At 43.1% G+C, this 13,951-nt stretch overlaps 1 protein-coding gene and 1 pseudogene across 2 annotated transcripts in view; both read left to right on the top strand.

Annotated features, from left to right (window-relative positions):
• Positions 1-13,951, top strand: part of LOC309483015 (trace amine-associated receptor 13c-like) — a 40,849-nt gene that overhangs the window by 20,788 nt on the left and 6,110 nt on the right. The window lies entirely within an intron of this gene.
• Positions 12,423-13,536, top strand: LOC309482439 (trace amine-associated receptor 13c-like; annotated as a pseudogene). The gene has a single exon. The product of its transcript is annotated as a trace amine-associated receptor 13c-like (transcript).

Genomic DNA, 13,951 nt, shown 5'->3' with positions numbered 1-13,951 from the left:
TCATGTTACGCAGCATGTTTGAGCTTCCGCAAGAACCAAAGAGGTTCATTCTCGTGTTACGTAACACGTTTGAGCTTCAGTAAGAACCAGTGAGGTTCATTCTTGTGTTACGCAGCACGTTTGAGCTTCAGCAAGAACCAATTAGGTTAATTCTCGTGTTACGTAGCACGTTTGAGCTTCAGCAAGAACCAGTGAGGCTCATTCTTGTGTTACGCAGCATGTTTGAGCTTCAGAAAGAACCAGTGAGGTTCATTCTCATGTTACGCAGCACGTTTGAGCTTCCTCAAGAACCAATTAGGTTCATTCTCATGTTACACAGCACATATGAGCTTCCGCAAGAACCAGTGAGGTTCATTCTCGTGTTACGCAGCACATTTGAGCTTCCTCAAGAACCAGTGAGATTCATTCTCGTGTTACGCAGCACGTTTGAGCTTCCGCAAGAACCAGTTAGGTTCATTCTCGTGTTACGCAGCACGTTTGAGCTTCCTCAAGAAGCTATAAGGGTTCATTCTCATGTTACGCAACATGTTTGAGCTTCCTCAAGAACCTATAAGGGTTCATTCTCGTGTTACGCAGCACGTTTGAGCTTAAGCAAGATCCAGTGAGGTTCATTCTCATGTTACACAGCACGTTTGAGCTTCTGCAAGAACCAGTGAGGTTCATTCTCATGTTACGCAGCACGTTTGAGCTTCTGCAAGAACCAATGAGGTTCATTCTCGTGTTACGCAGCACGTTTGAGCTTCCTCAAGAACCAATGAGGTTCATTCTCATGTTACGCAGCACGTTTGAGCTTCCGCAAGAACCAATGAGGTTCATTCTTGTGTTACGCAGCACGTTTGAGCTTCAGCAAGAACCAATGAGGTTCATTCTCGTGTTACGTAGCACGTTTGAGCTTCAGCAAGAACCAGTGAGGTTCATTCTTGTGTTACGCAGCACGTTTGAGCTTCTGCAAGAACCAATGAGGTTCATTCTCGTGTTAAGCAGCACGTTTGAGCTTCTGCAAGAACCAGTGAGGTTCATTCTCGTGTTACGCAGCACATTTGAGCTTCCTCAAGAACCAGTGAGATTCATTCTCGTGTTACGCAGCACGTTTGAGCTTCCTCAAGAAGCTATAAGGGTTCATTCTCATGTTACGCAACATGTTTGAGCTTCCTCAAGAACCTATAAGGGTTCATTCTCGTGTTACGCAGCACGTTTGAGCTTCAGCAAGATCCAGTGAGGTTCATTCTCATGTTACACAGCACGTTTGAGCTTCAGCAAGAACCAGTGAGGTTCATTCTCATGTTACGCAGCACGTTTGAGCTTCTGCAAGAACCAATGAGGTTCATTCTCGTGTTACGCAGCACGTTTGAGCTTCCTCAAGAACCAATGAGGTTCATTCTCATGTTACGCAGCATGTTTGAGCTTCCGCAAGAACCAAAGAGGTTCATTCTCGTGTTACGTAACACGTTTGAGCTTCAGTAAGAACCAGTGAGGTTCATTCTTGTGTTACGCAGCACGTTTGAGCTTCAGCAAGAACCAATGAGGTTAATTCTCGTGTTACGTAGCACGTTTGAGCTTCAGCAAGAACCAGTGAGGCTCATTCTTGTGTTACGCAGCATGTTTGAGCTTCAGAAAGAACCAGTGAGGTTCATTCTCATGTTACGCAGCACGTTTGAGCTTCCTCAAGAACCAATTAGGTTCATTCTCATGTTACACAGCACATTTGAGCTTCCGCAAGAACCAGTGAGGTTCATTCTCGTGTTAAGCAGCACGTTTGAGCTTCTGCAAGAACCAGTGAGGTTCATTCTCGTGTTACGCAGCACATTTGAGCTTCCTCAAGAACCAGTGAGATTCATTCTCGTGTTACGCAGCACGTTTGAGCTTCCGCAAGAACCAGTTAGGTTCATTCTCGTGTTACGCAGCACGTTTGAGCTTCCTCAAGAAGCTATAAGGGTTCATTCTCATGTTACGCAACATGTTTGAGCTTCCTCAAGAAGCTATAAGGGTTCATTCTCGTGTTACGCAGCACGTTTGAGCTTAAGCAAGATCCAGTGAGGTTCATTCTCATGTTACACAGCACGTTTGAGCTTCTGCAAGAACCAGTGAGGTTCATTCTCATGTTACGCAGCACGTTTGAGCTTCTGCAAGAACCAATGAGGTTCATTCTCGTGTTACGCAGCACGTTTGAGCTTCCTCAAGAACCAATGAGGTTCATTCTCATGTTACGCAGCACGTTTGAGCTTCCGCAAGAACCAATGAGGTTCATTCTTGTGTTACGCAGCACGTTTGAGCTTCTGCAAGAAACAGTGAGGTTCATTCTCGTGATACGCAGCACGTTTGCGCTTCCTCAAGAACCAGTGAGGTTCATTCTCATGTTACGCAGCACGTTTGAGCTTCTGCAAGAACCAGTGAGGTTCATTCTCGTGTTATGCAGTACGTTTGAGCTTCAGCAAGATCCAGTGAGGTTCATTCTCGTGTTACGCAGCACGTTTATGCTTCCGCAAGAACCAGTGAGGTTCATTCTCGTGTTACGTAGCACGTTTGAGCTTCAGCAAGAACCAGTGAGGTCCATTCTTGTGTTACGCAGCACGTTTGAGCTTCAGCAAGAACCAATGAGGTTCATTCTCGTGTTACGTAGCACGTTTGAGCTTCAGCAAGAACCAGTGAGGTTCATTCTTGTGTTACGCAGCACGTTTGAGCTTCAGCAAGAACCAGTGAGGTTAATTCTCATGTTACGCAGCACGTTTGAGCTTCAGCAAGAACCAGTGAGGTTAATTCTCGTGTTACGCAGCACGTTTGAGCTTCAGCAAGAACCAGTGAGGTTCATTCTCATGTTACGCAGCACGTTTATGCTTCCGCAAGAACCAGTGAGGTTCATTCTCGTGTTACGTAGCACGTTTGAGCTTCAGCAAGAACCAGTGAGGTTCATTCTTGTGTTACGCAGCACGTTTGAGCTTCAGCAAGAACCAATGAGGTTCATTCTCGTGTTACGTAGCACGTTTGAGCTTCAGCAAGAACCAGTGAGGTTCATTCTTGTGTTACGCAGCACGTTTGAGCTTCAGCAAGAACCAGTGAGGTTCATTCTCATGTTACACAGCACGTTTGAGCTTCCGCAAGAACCAATGAGGTTCATTCTCATGTTACACAGCACATTTGAGCTTCCGCAAGAACCAATGAGGTTCATTCTCGTGTTAAGCAGCACGTTTGAGCTTCTGCAAGAACCAGTGAGGTTCATTCTCGTGTTACGCAGCACATTTGAGCTTCCTCAAGAACCAGTGAGATTCATTCTCGTGTTACGCAGCACGTTTGAGCTTCCGCAAGAACCAGTGAGGTTCATTCTCGTGTTACGCAGCACGTTTGAGCTTCCTCAAGAAGCTATAAGGGTTCATTCTCATGTTACGCAACATGTTTGAGCTTCCTCAAGAACCTATAAGGGTTCATTCTCGTGTTACGCAGCACGTTTGAGCTTCAGCAAGATCCAGTGAGGTTCATTCTCATGTTACACAGCACGTTTGAGCTTCAGCAAGAACCAGTGAGGTTCATTCTCATGTTACGCAGCACGTTTGAGCTTCTGCAAGAACCAATGAGGTTCATTCTCGTGTTACGCAGCACGTTTGAGCTTCCTCAAGAACCAATGAGGTTCATTCTCATGTTACGCAGCATGTTTGAGCTTCCGCAAGAACCAAAGAGGTTCATTCTCGTGTTACGTAACACGTTTGAGCTTCAGTAAGAACCAGTGAGGTTCATTCTTGTGTTACGCAGCACGTTTGAGCTTCAGCAAGAACCAATTAGGTTAATTCTCGTGTTACGTAGCACGTTTGAGCTTCAGCAAGAACCAGTGAGGCTCATTCTTGTGTTACGCAGCATGTTTGAGCTTCAGAAAGAACCAGTGAGGTTCATTCTCATGTTACGCAGCACGTTTGAGCTTCCTCAAGAACCAATTAGGTTCATTCTCATGTTACACAGCACATATGAGCTTCCGCAAGAACCAGTGAGGTTCATTCTCGTGTTACGCAGCACATTTGAGCTTCCTCAAGAACCAGTGAGATTCATTCTCGTGTTACGCAGCACGTTTGAGCTTCCGCAAGAACCAGTTAGGTTCATTCTCGTGTTACGCAGCACGTTTGAGCTTCCTCAAGAAGCTATAAGGGTTCATTCTCATGTTACGCAACATGTTTGAGCTTCCTCAAGAACCTATAAGGGTTCATTCTCGTGTTACGCAGCACGTTTGAGCTTAAGCAAGATCCAGTGAGGTTCATTCTCATGTTACACAGCACGTTTGAGCTTCTGCAAGAACCAGTGAGGTTCATTCTCATGTTACGCAGCACGTTTGAGCTTCTGCAAGAACCAATGAGGTTCATTCTCGTGTTACGCAGCACGTTTGAGCTTCCTCAAGAACCAATGAGGTTCATTCTCATGTTACGCAGCACGTTTGAGCTTCCGCAAGAACCAATGAGGTTCATTCTTGTGTTACGCAGCACGTTTGAGCTTCAGCAAGAACCAATGAGGTTCATTCTCGTGTTACGTAGCACGTTTGAGCTTCAGCAAGAACCAGTGAGGTTCATTCTTGTGTTACGCAGCACGTTTGAGCTTCAGCAAGAACCAGTGAGGTTAATTCTCATGTTACGCAGCACGTTTGAGCTTCAGCAAGAACCAGTGAGGTTCATTCTCGTGTTACACGTCATGTTTGAGCTTCCTCAAGAACCTATAAGGGTTCATTCTCGTGTTACGCAACATGTTTGAGCTTCCTCAAGAACCTATAAGGGCTCATTCTCGTGTTACGCAGCATGTCTGAGCTTCAGCAAGAACCAATGAGGTTCATTCTCGTGTTACGCAGCACGTTTGAGCTTCCGCAAGAACCAGTGAGGTTCATTCTCGTGTTACGCAGCACATTTGAGCTTCCTCAAGAACCAGTGAGATTCATTCTCGTGTTACGCAGCACGTTTGAGCTTCCGCAAGAACCAGTTAGGTTCATTCTCGTGTTACGCAGCACGTTTGAGCTTCCTCAAGAAGCTATAAGGGTTCATTCTCATGTTACGCAACATGTTTGAGCTTCCTCAAGAACCTATAAGGGTTCATTCTCGTGTTACGCTGCACGTTTGAGCTTAAGCAAGATCCAGTGAGGTTCATTCTCATGTTACACAGCACGTTTGAGCTTCTGCAAGAACCAGTGAGGTTCATTCTCATGTTACGCAGCACGTTTGAGCTTCTGCAAGAACCAATGAGGTTCATTCTCGTGTTACGCAGCACGTTTGAGCTTCCTCAAGAACCAATGAGGTTCATTCTCATGTTACGCAGCACGTTTGAGCTTCCGCAAGAACCAATGAGGTTCATTCTTGTGTTACGCAGCACGTTTGAGCTTCAGCAAGAACCAATGAGGTTCATTCTCGTGTTACGTAGCACGTTTGAGCTTCAGCAAGAACCAGTGAGGTTCATTCTTGTGTTACGCAGCACGTTTGAGCTTCAGCAAGAACCAGTGAGGTTAATTCTCATGTTACGCAGCACGTTTGAGCTTCAGCAAGAACCAGTGAGGTTCATTCTCGTGTTACACGTCATGTTTGAGCTTCCTCAAGAACCTATAAGGGTTCATTCTCGTGTTACGCAACATGTTTGAGCTTCCTCAAGAACCTATAAGGGCTCATTCTCGTGTTACGCAGCATGTCTGAGCTTCAGCAAGAACCAATGAGGTTCATTCTCGTGTTACGCAGCACGTTTGAGCTTCCGCAAGAACCAGTGAGGTTCATTCTCGTGTTACGCAGCACGTTTGAGCTTCAGCAAGAACCAGTGAGGTTCATTCTCGTGTTACGCAGCACGTTTGAGCTTCAGCAAGAACCAGTGAGGTTCATTCTCGTGTTACACGTCATGTTTGAGCTTCCTCAAGAACTTATAAGGGTTCATTCTCATGTTACGCAGCACGTTTGAGCTTCAGCAAGAACCAGTGAGGTTCATTCTTGTGTTATGCAGCATTTTTGAGCTTCCGCAAGAACCAGTGAGGTTCATTTTCGTGTTACACGTCATGTTTGAGCTTCCACAAGAACCAATGAGGTTCATTCTCGTGTTACACATCATGTCTGAGCTTCTGCAAGAACCAATGAGGTTCATTCTCTTTTTACGCAGCACGTTTGAGCTTCCGCAAGAACCAATGAGGTTCATTCTCATGTTACGCAGCACGTTTGAGCTTCAGCAAGAACCAATGAGGTTCATTCTCATGTTACGCAGCACGTTTGAGCTTCTGCAAGAACCAGTGAGGTTCATTCTCATGTTACGCAGCACGTTTGAGCTTCAACAAGAACCAATGAGGTTCATTCTCGTGTTACGCGGCATGTTTGAGCTACCGCAAGAACCTATAACTGCACGTACACACCGCCGCCGACTTGAGCTGCAAAGAAGCTCTGGTCGCCCTGTCAAGGACGCTTGTCAAAAAGTACGGGGAAGCTTGTTGACGCTTTGGCCGCTCTGACGTAGCAGCATTCTATGTTCGATCATGGGAGAAGAGAAGTGTCACACCTAGGGTTGCCACCTGTCCCGGTTTTACCGGGATTGTCCTTCTTTTTAATAACCTGTCCCGGGAAATTTATCCACTCTCCCGGGATACTGAATGTCCCGGTTTTCGAACGGCTACGTGAATATGTAGGTTCAATTTACTATTTTCTCACTTGAAGCCTATGCATTGTGCACAGAGTGGTCGGTGTCTCTCATAGGGTGTCTCTTGTGTGTAGAATGCGCTATCATTGGCTCTGGGGCGGGTGTGTCGTGTGACGTAGGCTACGTCATCTAGCGCGTCTGTCTTGGCAGCTAGCCAGTTACTACAGGCGGCAAATTGAAGCAGTGAAGAAGATTGTACGTCATCACCATCGTTTCTTAGTGTTAACATGGGTGGCGAGACGGAGGACGAAGATGACAGTGTGTCAACAAAGACTGACAGGCCAGTAAAAAAGAAAATGAAACGTTCGACCTACTTTAATAATGACTGGATGAAAAATGACAAATACTCCACATGGCTAAAGCAAACACCAGGCGATCCACTATATGCTACTTGCTCCGTATGCTCAGTTAAAATTCTGGTTAAACATGAAGGCAAAACTGCTTTGGATGACCATGCTAAAACGAAGAAACATCAGAGTCGCGTTCAAGTAACCAGACAAACAAAGGCAATTTCATCATTCATGATTACAAAAAGCTCAGAGGACAAAATTACTGTCGCCGAATTAACAGCTACCTATCACGGTGTGCGACATGGCCATAGCTACCTGTCAACTGACTGTGGGAACAAGGTCAGTGCAAAAATATTCAGTGACTCTGATATTGCAACTAAAATGTCTTGTGGCAGAACTAAATGTGAGGCCTTAGTGGAAAATGTGTTGGCACCATTTAGTCAGCAAAGATTAGCAGCAGAGTTGCAGAAAGCGCACTATTTTGCAGTATGTTCTGATGCATCCAATTCTGGTCACACAAAATTGTTTCCCTACACAGTCCAGTATTTCTGTGCATCCGAGGGTGTGAAGTATGGATTGTTAGACTTTTACGACGACTCCAACGAATCTAGTGAAGCCATATTCAAACAAATAGTGTCTATTACTGAGAACAATGGACTTTCAGTCAGCCAGATCAGTGCCTATGGTGCAGATAACGCATCAGTTAATTATGGTCGGCACAACTCAGTTTTTCAGAAACTCAGAGAAGCTAACCCACAAATTGTGAAGGGCAATTGCAAGTGTCACATCATAAACAACACTGTCAAAGCAGCTAATCGTGTCTTTAGTGCTGGAGGGTGTGACGTGGAGGCCTTTGTGCTGAAGGTGTATAGTGAATTCAGTTGTTCTGCTAAAAAAGTGGAATTGCTTAAGGACTTCTGTGAATTTACTAATACAAAATACAGGGAGATTCTGAGGCATGTCCCCACACGCTGGCTGTCTTTGCTGCCAGCGATACAGAGGATTTTAGAGTGTTGGCCAGCTTTAAAGTCTTATTTTGTATCCCTGGGAAAGGAGGACTACCCAAGTATCATCTGGACATTTGTGTGTGGTACAAGTGATGCAGAAAATGTAGACTGTACTGTAGCTGAATGTATCCTTGCATTCATGCACAATGTGATGCAAGAATTTGATTCATCTATTAGGGTGCTCGAGAGTGACAGTGCTACTGTGATTGACGTTTACTCTGTGATGAACCGATTGCGCAGTCAGCTGATCGCAAGGCGCACAGACAAATTCTATGGCAGCAAAGCAAAACAAATACTGAGGAGCCTTTTACCCCAGCAACAGGAACAGTTCAGGAGCCTGGTGGACAGATTTTTTGAGAAGGCAGTGCTGTATCTTGAGAATAAATTTGACTTCAATGACCAGGTTCTTGCACACATTGGCTGTCTCAGCCTTCATGAAGGACAATCACTCCAGTGGTCAGAGTTGGAAGTTTTAGTGGAAAAACTGGCCCTGGATGTTGAAGAAGACAAGCTGTATGGTGATGTAGTCATTCTGAATGAGGTCTTACACACCATTCCAACAGACCTTACCCCAGACAGAAAGTGGGCCTATTTTTTTAGCAAGGCAACTGAATCCACCGAGCTGTTGAAAGTAGTTGCTTTTATTTTTTCCATACCAGTCAGTAATGCCTATGCAGAAAGAGTGTTCAGTCATATGGAGGATGTTTGGTCCGATAAAAGAAACAGACTGTCAGTTGCAATGGTGAAGTCTGAGCTTCAGGTCAGATTGAATTTCAAATTGTCATGCACTGAATTCAAGACATTCATTGAAGAACAGAAACCACTGATAGCTGCAGCAAAGGGAAACGCAAAGTATAGATGGAAGACTAGGTAAGCTAAGGCCTGTATGATTTTGTTATTCCAATGTCTGATTGAGACATACTAAATAAAAGTGGCTATAGATGTGGCTAAGGTATGGTAAATGCAAATCTAATGTCATCCCTCTACTTATTTCTTTAGCAAAGAGGAAGCAAAAGCAAGCACAAGCACCAGTATCTAAGCAATCAGGTAAGCTATAAGTTAAGTAAGATAAGTGAGAATACTTGAGATGTTTAAAATATTCACGAGTCACGACTATGCACAATCTTACTGCACAAAGGCCAATTTTGTCTTGTGGGTCTAATGTCTAATGGACATTTTCACTTGTGAGCAAAGCGGTCGGTCAGGTCATCGATATGTCCAGGTTTTTTATCAGACATAGGTGGCAACCCTAGTCACACCATGAAATGTAAACAGAAAAAACAAGCAATACATTGACGCTAGAAACCTTTTATAATGACAGCATTTTTGTAACCGTTTTGGTCACATTTGGTCGGGAAAAAAAGAATAATTAGCTATTATTATTATTTGCAGCCTACGGCACGCGTTGTGTAATTATCTCGGCAGTTTAGGATATCGCACACAAGATTTGTCAACACAGAAAACATTTCATCACTGGAGAGTTTTTTTTCGACACCATCTTGTCAATTGATTTTGATTAATATGCGCGAGGGAGAGAGAAGATGGTGAGTGTGTGCGCGGCCGGGGATCTCTCTCTCTCTCTCTGCCCTGTCAAGCGCGCCCTGTTAAACTGACAGGACTTAAAAACACATGCAAATGATAAACTTTCACTCTATGATGGTTCAACTGTGCAATTAATCCGTGAATTACAGGCGTCAAGGGCAGGGGAACAGCGGTTAATGAATCACGGATCAACTACGATAGCCTACCTATTCTTGACATCGCACATCCTGCGATGTGACTATCGTGGATTCGTACATCGCAATATCCATGCTTAAACGATACATCGTGCAGCCCTACTGGCAAGACAGAGACAAATTTGAGTATCTATCAGTACTAGTTAAAAATATTATAAATCATCAGCACGCACTTCACCAACTCACCGGAGACACCAACTATCCCAGCTATTTTATCCCATGCCTCGTTTTTTTTGTAACTGGTCCATATGCAAACAACGTCTTATCATAAATGATAGGAAACCCAGCAACGGCAATGATCAGCTTCTCCTCCATTTTCTCGGAACTAATGTTTTGTTAAGAACGAAAGTTTACATCGTATGTTTCTCCGGAATCAGCCAGCGCGAAGGACGTCTATATTCTGTTTGGTTGCTGGCGTTTTGCTGCTGCTTGCCGCTGAACCGCGTCATAGCTCATTACCATAAAGTTGAGCTACTTTCAACTTTCTGATTGACGCTCTGGTCGCTCAAAACGCGACGCCGATGGATTTGACGCTCCTTGCAGCTGAGAGAAGCCAGCTTACATTGAAAATGAATGACTTCCGGTAACTTTGGAAGCTCAAGTCGGCGGCGGTGTGTACATACAGTAAGGGTTCATTCTCGTGTTACGCAACATGTTTGAGCTTCCGCAAGAACCAATGAGGTTTTGTGTAACCGTAATCATTTTGTGTTGGGACTACATGAATTACAACACAATGCAGCACTTCCTGGTTCTACGTCAGAACGCCACTTCATTATTGGCCAGCTCCTGCGTCAGCATCACACACATGCTTCGTGGTGCTCACATGAACAGCATCAGCCAATACAGAGCTGTACTGTAATTTTAACATAAACAGCACAGGAGACTGAGGTAGACGAGAAGAAATTGTTTAATAAAGTTGTTATTTTTGTTTGTTTTTTGCGCACAAAAAGTATTCTCGTTGCTTCATAACATTAAGGTTGAACCACTGTAGTCACATGGAATATTTTAACAATGTCTTTACTACCTTTCTGGGCCTTGAAAGTGGCAATTACATTGCAGTCTATGGGAGGTCAGAAAGCTCTATGAAAATATCTTTTAACAATCTTTTTAATCGATTAACGAAGGTCTTACGGTTTGAAACGACATGAGGGTGAGTAATTAACGCAGAGCCGATCAGCCCTATACGCACACTACGCAAAGTGCGTAGGGCCCCGCAAATTACTCAAGGCCCCGCCTCCCCCTCGTGTCAAAGCACGTCAATCAATGTTTACAATATCGATGAGAAAATGAAGCGGAACTATCCTTCTGGTCACGAAAAGAGAGAGAAAACAACACCATAAGAGTTCATTGCGGCAACAGTTATCAGGCAGACTTGTGACTCTCCTCTCAAAGTTTGATGTCAGCAAAGAACAGTAGGCTAAAGTTAAGTTGATGTGAGTTGATTTATTATGTTTAATAAACGACAAAGGACAACGGTGTTTGTTTATAAACTGCAGCTCGGAAAAGATAACCGCGTCGCGCGTTAACATGCGATCATATCATATGCACGTGCATGAAATGAAACGCGCACTTTCCAGCAGAAACATCTGTTGTGAGTTGGGACCAGTACAATACGGGCGTGATGGCACTCCTCATTATAGTTTTAAAACAAGACGATGATTATCTAGTCGCTCAGTCAAGGTTTAGTTACAACTCTGCCCAAATGCAATATGGAAAGCAATGTATTGACATTGACTATTGATAGGCTCCATTGAATTTAAAATGTTGATTGGCTGGAGATTCTGGTCAATATGGATGCACATCCCTCAGTAAATAATAACCATCAAGAATCAAGAGTATCAAGAATTACTTTTATCATTTAAAACACAGTGACATGCTATGGCGCCATTTTAGCTTTTATTCATTCATAGGATAATTATGCATTTTTGATATCAATAATTCAATTTGTACTATTTAAAATGTGAATTCTTGATATTAAGAATGAACTTTTTACTAGTAACAATGTCTTCTGATATCAGGAATTACATTTTCGCTACAACTAGTTAAAGGAGGGATTGTAGTTCCCACTGGGGTGTCAGGTGTGACTGTGTGGCAATGGCAAATGGTTCATGGCTCACGGGTCAGGTATGAGGGCCCCTAAACAGAATTTTGCTTAGGGCCCCAGGGAGGTCAGGATCGGCTCTGAATTAACGACATAATTTTCATTTTTGGGTGAACTAACCCTTTAAGCCCATCTATGTTTTTGTATGAATACAAACTCAGTTGGTCTCCCAGCCGTATGTTCTTCTCCCTTGATGCTGCTGATCTTGGTAAGAGTCAACATGTCAAGTGTATAAAAAGGCAATATAGATTGTAGAAATGAAAGCTTTAGCATAAGTTCTGCCGGGAAGACTCAATTACTACGTCACCTATTGCCTTCACTTCTATCCAATCATATTCTTATGCTCATGTATAAAAGCTCGGTACTTACACATGTTTGAGTTCGCAGATACTGAAGCGACGATTACCCCCATCCTCCTCAATGCTCTTTAGGCAGGAATTGCAGATCCGATACTCTCGGATTATGCACTACGGACGGGGCCTACGCCAAATGACTTTGTAGATTATCAGCTTGCTGAGCTGTCAATAAATGTACGGTTTATTGAAATAATTCTCCCGAGTCTTTCTGGTAGAACATCTTTGTTGTGGAGCCTCCAGGACTGACTGTGTTTCGGTGAGGAGCAGTTCAGAGCTGCTGGAGAGACAAATAGCATCTTCAGAGATCTTGATCTGTGGTTACGCATGTGGTTATATGAAGGAAGTCACAGGGAACAACACTATGTTTAAGTGTTTTTTCCAAGTATTTCAGAATGAATATTATAGCAGTGAACCAAACTGATGATTGTCAGGAATATTTCTGTCCAGAGAGATCTGTTTCTTTCTCTGTCTATGTGATTCTGTATGTGTCCGCAGCAGCTGTGGCTCTTCTGACCGTGTGTGGAAACCTGCTGGTCATCATCTCTGTTAGTCACTTCAAGCAGCTCCACACTCCTGCTAACATCCTCATCCTCAAAAAAAAAAAAAAAAAAAGAAAAAAAAAACATCCTCATCCTCTCTTTAGCTGCGTCTGATCTGCTGGTCGGAGTTTTTGTGATGCCACTTCATTTGATTTTGCTTATTGAGTCATGTTGGATTTCTGGACCAGTGATGTGCTCGGTTTTCAATTTTTTTACTTTTCATGCAACATGCGTGTCTGTTCACACTGTGACTCTAATAGCAGTTGATCGGTTTTTGGCTTTACACTCTCCTTTTTTTTACTCAGAGAAAATCTCTCCTACTGTGATCTACATAGCAACTTTATTTAACTGGCTGTTTTCACTCCTTTATAACTTCACTCTGCTCTTTATTAATGGAAACTTCACTGTCATGTGTCCAGGAGAATGTTTTTATATTGTAGTTGGAGTGTCATCCTTCATTGATCTCTTGATTGTGTTTCTTATGCCATGTACACTCATCATAATATTATACACTCATGTTTTTGTCATTGTTAGGAAACATGTGACTGCTATAAGAGCCCTTCAGGTTCACAACAGCAAAGAATCCTCTAAAAACAGAGTCAGTGACAAATCAGAGCGAAAAGCTGCGATACTGCTGGGGATTCTGGTCTTTGTGTTTCTCCTGTGTTTACTGCCATATTATATTTGTTCTTTAGTGATTCCATATGATCATGCTGACTTCATTTATGTCAGAGATGTTACTGTAATATTTTTCTTCCTGAACTCGACCATTAATCCCATAATTTACGCCTTATTCTATCCCTGGTTTCAGAAAAGCTTAAAATTAATTTTCACATTTAAAGTGTTTAATGAAGACTCCTCTCTGATGAATGTGCAGTAAGTCATTGAATGTAAGACAGAATGTTTTTTCCTGTTGTTTATTTTCGTATATGTACTTTGTCTATAGGTTAATGTAGCTACATTCTTTTTTTATATATAAAACATGAGTCTTGACTACAAAACAGTTATTGTATCTTTTCTCAAATAGGCCTATTGCCGAAATACAGTTCAGTTATCACATATCAACCTTTTTTGGAAACAGACTGACCCAGAGTAGCCTATACACGTGATCGCATTTGAAACCTGTTGTTTGCTGGCTGTGCTGTCTGCCAATACAGACTGCATTTTATATTGTGTTATTTGTTATTTTTTGTGTTATATTGTGTTATTAAATGCTTACAATGAAATAGTGAATACTGTAAGAGCAATTGTATTGTATGTTTTATGGTTGTTTTCATAATGTTTGTTGTAGTTAA

This window comes from Leuciscus leuciscus (assembly GCF_965113295.1).
Source record: "Leuciscus leuciscus genome assembly, chromosome: 19".
In the NCBI taxonomy this organism is placed as follows: Eukaryota; Metazoa; Chordata; class Actinopteri; order Cypriniformes; family Leuciscidae; genus Leuciscus; species Leuciscus leuciscus.
Note: the sequence above shows the minus strand (reverse complement) of the source record. Positions and strands in the feature narration are given on the sequence as shown.